Source organism: Sinocyclocheilus grahami, unplaced genomic scaffold (genome assembly GCF_001515645.1).
Source record: "Sinocyclocheilus grahami isolate Dianchi unplaced genomic scaffold, SAMN03320097.WGS_v1.1 scaffold238.1, whole genome shotgun sequence".
Lineage (NCBI taxonomy): Eukaryota > Metazoa > Chordata > Actinopteri > Cypriniformes > Cyprinidae > Sinocyclocheilus > Sinocyclocheilus grahami.
In genome coordinates this window covers 201,712-208,072 of record NW_015505417.1, presented here as the reverse complement: position 1 = coordinate 208,072, position 6,361 = coordinate 201,712, and positions in this window count along the sequence as shown.

Here is a 6,361-nt window from a genome sequence, read left to right as displayed (position 1 = left end):
CCAGCTTCAGTCCACTCCTTGTGAAGTTCTCCCAAGTGTTTGAAACGGCTTTGTTTGACAGTAATCTCAAGCTTGCGGGCATCCCTGTTGCTTGTGCACCTTTTCCTTCCCAATTTCTTCCTTCCAGTCAACTTTGCATTTAATATGCTTTGATACAGCACTCTGTGAACAGCCACCCCTTTCAGTAATGACCTTCTGTGATTACCCTCTTTGTGGAGGGTGTCAATGATTGTCTTCTGGACCATTGCCAAGTCAGCAGTCTTCCCCATTATTGTGGTTTCAAAAAACAAGAGATACCCCGATTTATACTGTAGGGATGGTCATTTAATGACACTCAAATGTAAATATTCTAATATTTTGAGATACTGGATTTTTGACTTTTATGAGCTGTACGTTCTAATCATCAAAATAAAATAAAAAATTGAAATGTTTTACTTTACATGTAATGAATCTAGAATATATGAAAGTTTCGGTTACACAAAAAAATTAACTTTTTCATGATATTCTAATTTTTTTAGATGCACCTGTATATACATTTCTCTACGCTTGATATTGCATTACCCAGTCGCAGAAAACAAACTGAATCTAAGTGAACTTTCATCACAAATCTACGTTTGTAGATTTTTTTCTTATAATGTAATGTCAGTTTTTGACGTTTGATTTGACCTCATGCAGCAATATGAATGCATTAGCATGTAAACACATGAGTGTACCACTAGAGGGCAGCCCTATTACAAAAAATGATAAAACTGTGGCACTGGAGCAACACAAAAATGATGCTTCTGCATTTTTAGGCTGCACAGAACTATCCACCTGCTGGTATATCTTACATACCGGCATTAACAAATGGAAAAGTTAGCAATTCATAATGAAGTTCCCAAGTATCTAATGCTGCTTCAAGGACCTAAATACATAGCAGATATGTTCACTGAATATAAACCTAACAGACCTCTCAGATCATTAGGATCGAGTCAGTTAGAAATACCAAGGGTTCACACAAAACAAGGGAGAGTCCGCTTTTAGTTATTATGCCGCCCGCAGTTGGAATCAGCTTCCAGAAGAGATCAGATGTGCTAAAACATTAGTTACATTTAAATGCAGACTCAAAACTCATCTGTTTAGCTGTGCATTTACTGAATGAGCACTGTGCGATGTCCGAACTGATTGCACTATATTTTATGTATAATCATTTTCTATTCTTAACTGTTTTAAATTCATTTTAAACCTCTTAAATCATTTTTTAAATCATTTTCAAAGTTTTAAATTCCTTGTTTTATTGTTGTGATTATTATTATATATATTTTTTTCATTTCTTTTATGTAAAGCACTTTGAATTACCATTGTGTATGAAATGTGCTATATAAATAAACTTGCCTTGCCTTCAACACTTTATGGAGGACTACATATTTGATATAAATCAGAACTCTTCTTTAGAGTATTAACCAAAACAAAAGAAACATTTACATGCAACACACATTTTTGCTTATGGAATTTGTATGGTATTTAGGTATTAAGGTTAATTAATATTTTTTTATTCATATTTAAAAAATTAAACATGCCAAAACTATAATAATAATATCTGTTAGTATTAATAGTTATGTATCTTTTTCATTGTTTAAATGATGTCATGACACATTTTCAGAGACTAGTAATGCTGACGTAACATTAACAAATGTGGTGACAAAAACTCTCAAAGGTCCATTGACACTGACAGTCCAAACTCTTGGCTGGTTGGTTACTACTTTTGACAGAAATGCCTGAAATATCTGAGAGCTGAAAGTGGCCTAGGATGCCTCTGTAATGACTTAACCTTCTGTTGGTGGGTCTCTGTCAAAATAATGACTACTGCTTTCGGAGTCAACTAAAGAGCACTCCATTCATTCAGAGAAAGAGAAGAAAAACAGAGGAAAAGGACATTTTTCCCTTGCTTTCCTCTGACCATTTATCACTCTCTTGTACGTTCTTTACGTCACACAGTCTTTTTCTGAATACTCGCTGTCTGTTTTTGGCTACGGTTTCGCTGTGGTCTGCAATCCCAGTGATCCTTGAAGAATTGAGGGTTCTATATTTTCCGTTGGTCATAAATTGGTGCATGCTTACACAACTGTTACTGCAACGAGGTTCTTGTATAAAGTGAGCCTGGCCTGAATGACCTCTCTCTATGCATTGGCACTAGTGGAAATGACACAATAGGCTGTGAACTTGTTGCTCCGGTGGGCTTTGCTCGTTCAAAGCTGCTGGGTGATATTGGGGTAACAAGAGCTGACAGCTTCATGCTGGCCACACATGGGAATATTTTGGGGCCCAAATGCGTGTCGGCTGGGTGGCTAAGAAAAGAGACACTATGGAAAGCATAAGCTCTGCACATTTAATTGAAAAGATTCATACATACCGTTTGTGGAAAGCATAAGTAATTGAATTTCTAAGCTAAATGCAGACTTTACAGAAGTTTTGCATGCAGATTCATGGATGCTTAAATGACAAAATATTGTCCTGCAACAATCAACCAAAGGCATTTAAAAAGTGCATGTATCTTGTCGACTGACACTGATATAGGTAAAAAAATCATACTTTTTTCATATATATATATATATATATGAAAAAAGTATGATTTTTTTTACCTATACCAGTGTCAGTTACCTTTACCTATACCAGTGTTACCTATGTCAGTTATTTATTTATTTAGCAGAATTGCATTCACACTACTGAGTCTACTGAATTCACTACTGAATTAAAATGGAATGAAATGGGTATATATATATATATATATGAAAAAAGTATGCTTTTTTTTTACCTATACCAGTGTCAGTTACCTTTACCTATACCAGTGTTACCTATGTCAGTTATTTATTTATTTAGCAGAATTGCATTCACACTACTGAGTCTACTGAATTCACTACTGAATTAAAATGGAATGAAATGGCATTACAAAAACAATTGTGAATCAAAAACATTCAATTGTTCAAACATACAATTCACAATGAAATGACTCTTCTTTAATTAAATTAATAATTAAATTAATTATTAAAAAAAGACTCTGGAGTTACAATTTGAATCAGTCTGTCAAATCCTTCATTGAATTAAAAACATAAATAAATGCTTTTTAATTGCATACACTCTCTTTGTGATTTTTATTATGTTCAGTTGTGTTTTTATGTGTTCAGTTGTGCTTGTGATTTTCGTTAAACATCAAATAATAAAAAAAGAGTTAGAAACAAATCACACTAAATCAAAATCATAATACAGTAAAAAGCTTGTGGTTGAAAATTAAAGTGGAAAATGTGTCTTGTTCCCAGCTTCCTAATCCAAAGCTCTTGTGAAGCCTCTGAACAAATCAGAGACGCTTTTAAATCTAATGCACCATACTTTATTCTTTCTATGAGCTTGTGCTATTGTTCAGCATGCCTTGCATCTTAGGAAGTGCAGTACAAGGGCTGCGTAATAGTCAATGTCAGATTCGAAGTAATGGTTTGTGTGTGTTGTGGCTGTACGCTCTGTACAGGAAGTTTTATTACATCACTGGCTTTTTCATGGAGGCCAGCCAGAGCCGAAGCGGGACAGACATGTCCATAACAGTAACCCCACAGATCATAGCGACCCCGTTTAGGAGAAATGACCTCTACGCATCTGTTTTAACAGGGCAAAGGCCTTTTGTATCAATGCAACATTTAAGAAAGTTACGCGTTTTTTTCTTTCACAAACCTGGGTTTCATAAGGCTCAAGTTCTCTTCATCCCCTGAAATGCCTCTTTCCATTCGTGATAGACTCGCATGTTATGAATAGCGTGCATTTCTAATATGTGTGTGTGTCTAGTGGATAGCGTCACTGCTTTGGGAAGGGGGCTAAGGAAAGGAGTGTTTCATTATAAACCTGTGCCATTAAAAAGCTGCTGGCGAGATCTGGCTTTTGGCTCCCACTCAAACTTTCTTCCTTTTATACATATTTAGTGTGTGTGTATGTGTGAGACATCTTAAGGACCCCTAAGTGAGACCATTACATGAGCAGTACGACCTGATAAGAAATGAATTTATCCGCTTGTTGCGCTCTCATTAAGCGTTGTAAATCAGCGCACACTGTGAATCGACCTGTTGACGAAGTGCATTTGTAATGGAAAAACATGTATGAATTATAATGGTAGGATATCACAAAAAGCATTCAGTTGAGACGCAGATGATCACGGGTCAGAGACTCAGTTGTGCTTTTATTATTTCAATCTGGAGCTCGTCTGAAATGCGCACAAGATAGGGTGAAGTAAGAGCTAAACTTAGACCACTTGAAGATGTTTGTTGCACTTTTTTTCTCTTTGGTCTCACTCTGTCTTTTTTCCCCGGATCTTGTCCGGACAGTTCTCAGAAGTTCAAAGGTCACAGAGGTCAGGTGGCGGTGCGTGCAGGTGCTTCTAGGAGTTTGGGGGAGGAAAGGGGGAGCGTGTGCAGGCAGCAGAGCCACAATCACGCAAGCTGCGTGTGGTTTGGCACTGGCAGCCAAGACCTCTCACTCTGCGCGTCTCAGACTTTCTCCCAGGGCTATCCGATCTTTCCTCCATCCTTCCACTCGCTCCGCCGGCTGCTGCCCGCCCCTGACTTCCAACCACACACAAATGGTTTGAATAAAAGACCGGCATGACTGGGCCATGTCTTCTGAAGAAATCCCAAAGAGTAATAGTTTACTTATCCTAAATATCCCCGATTAGACGAATTGAAACATTGTTGTTATGCGGTGGAAACTCAAGGACCCATTGGCCGAGTCTTTTAACCCAGTTCCGGAAAGGACCCACAGCAGTTTTCTGTCATAGGTGAACCACAGGTTCTGATGAATTTCAAACAAACAAAACAAATTCAAAAAGGAACGGCAGCATCAACAAAACACCTCAATGAAATTCCAAAACATGGATGGCGAAAAAGACAGAACAAAACAGATCCGCCCGCAACCGTTCAGTCCTGCCTCGCAATCTCGTAATATTTTCCTCCCATATTTATAGTGCCTTAAGACATATTTTAGCATCTCGAATGCTTCCTGAACGACACAGAATAACCTCTCGGACTGTCACGAACAGCTTAAGTTCTTGGAGGAGGATTAGACAAACCGGAGACCAGCATTTGACTCTAATAACAAGGCATTATACCTGTTTGTAAGGAAATGCTCAATGTGTTTTGAGGCATTTTGCCTTTATTTACAGGATGTGTGGAGTGGAGACTGGAAAACAGAGGTGGGATCAGAACCTGACCCAGGTCAGACTTGAACTTGGGTCTCTGAGAGCCAACAGCTCTTTTACATGTCCACTGCATCACAGGCATTTTTCCTTTTATCTATTTTTATTTAATTTTTAGATAACTTAGTGTTTGGATCTAGTGAATGCTGCTTTCTGCTTAATGCAGGGAGTGATGTTATTGGTCTGCTAGTGTAATTAGCAGCTATTAAAAGTATGTATACAGTTCAAAGGGTTGGGGTAATTTTTTAACAGTTCTATTTAGCTAGGATGCATTAAATTTACCAAAAGTGACAGTACAAACTTTTTCATTTCTGTTAAAAACAAATGTTTTCTATTGAAAAACGTGCATCAGTTTCCACAAAAGCAGCACAACTGTTTTCAACATCGATATTAAAAATGTTTCTTGAGCACCAAATCAGCATATAAGAATGATTTCTGAAGGATCATGTGACACTGAAGACTGGAGTAATCATGCTTAATATTAAGCTTTAGCATCACAGAAATAAATTACATTTTGAAATATATTAAAATAGAAAAAAAAGTTGAATTGCAAATAATTGTAAATAGTGTTTACTGTATTTTGGATCACATAAATGCATGAGCATGAGAGACTTCTTTCAAAATAAAATAAAATAATAAAATAATAAAATAAAATAAAAAATGTAAGGCCACATCCACACGAAGCCAGAGCTTTCCCTATCCAATCTTTTTTTCCCCCCTCGTCTCAAAAACAGTGTTGGGCAAGTTACTCTGAAAATGTAATCAAATTACTGATTACTGATTACTCCTTTTAAATGTAATCACGTTACTGTTCTGATTACTTTATTTCAAAAGTAATTAGTTACATTACTAGTTACATTACTTTTTTCTCCATTAAATTTATGAAATCCCAGCATACATGCTCCCGATAAATATTTGTTATTAAAGCATCAACATTCACAGAACACTGTTATTTTTAACTAAAGCAAGCGGCTGCTGCATGCATGGTTTGGCATGACTGAATGCCAGCAAAGAGCGCTGCATTTATAATCTCTAAAAGACATCTCAGTTCATCGCAATCTCACAAATCTCTGTTATAACACAATATATGCATACTGAATCTTTCATAATGTCTACAATTCGTGTGTTATAATGAGAGGATTCGTGAGC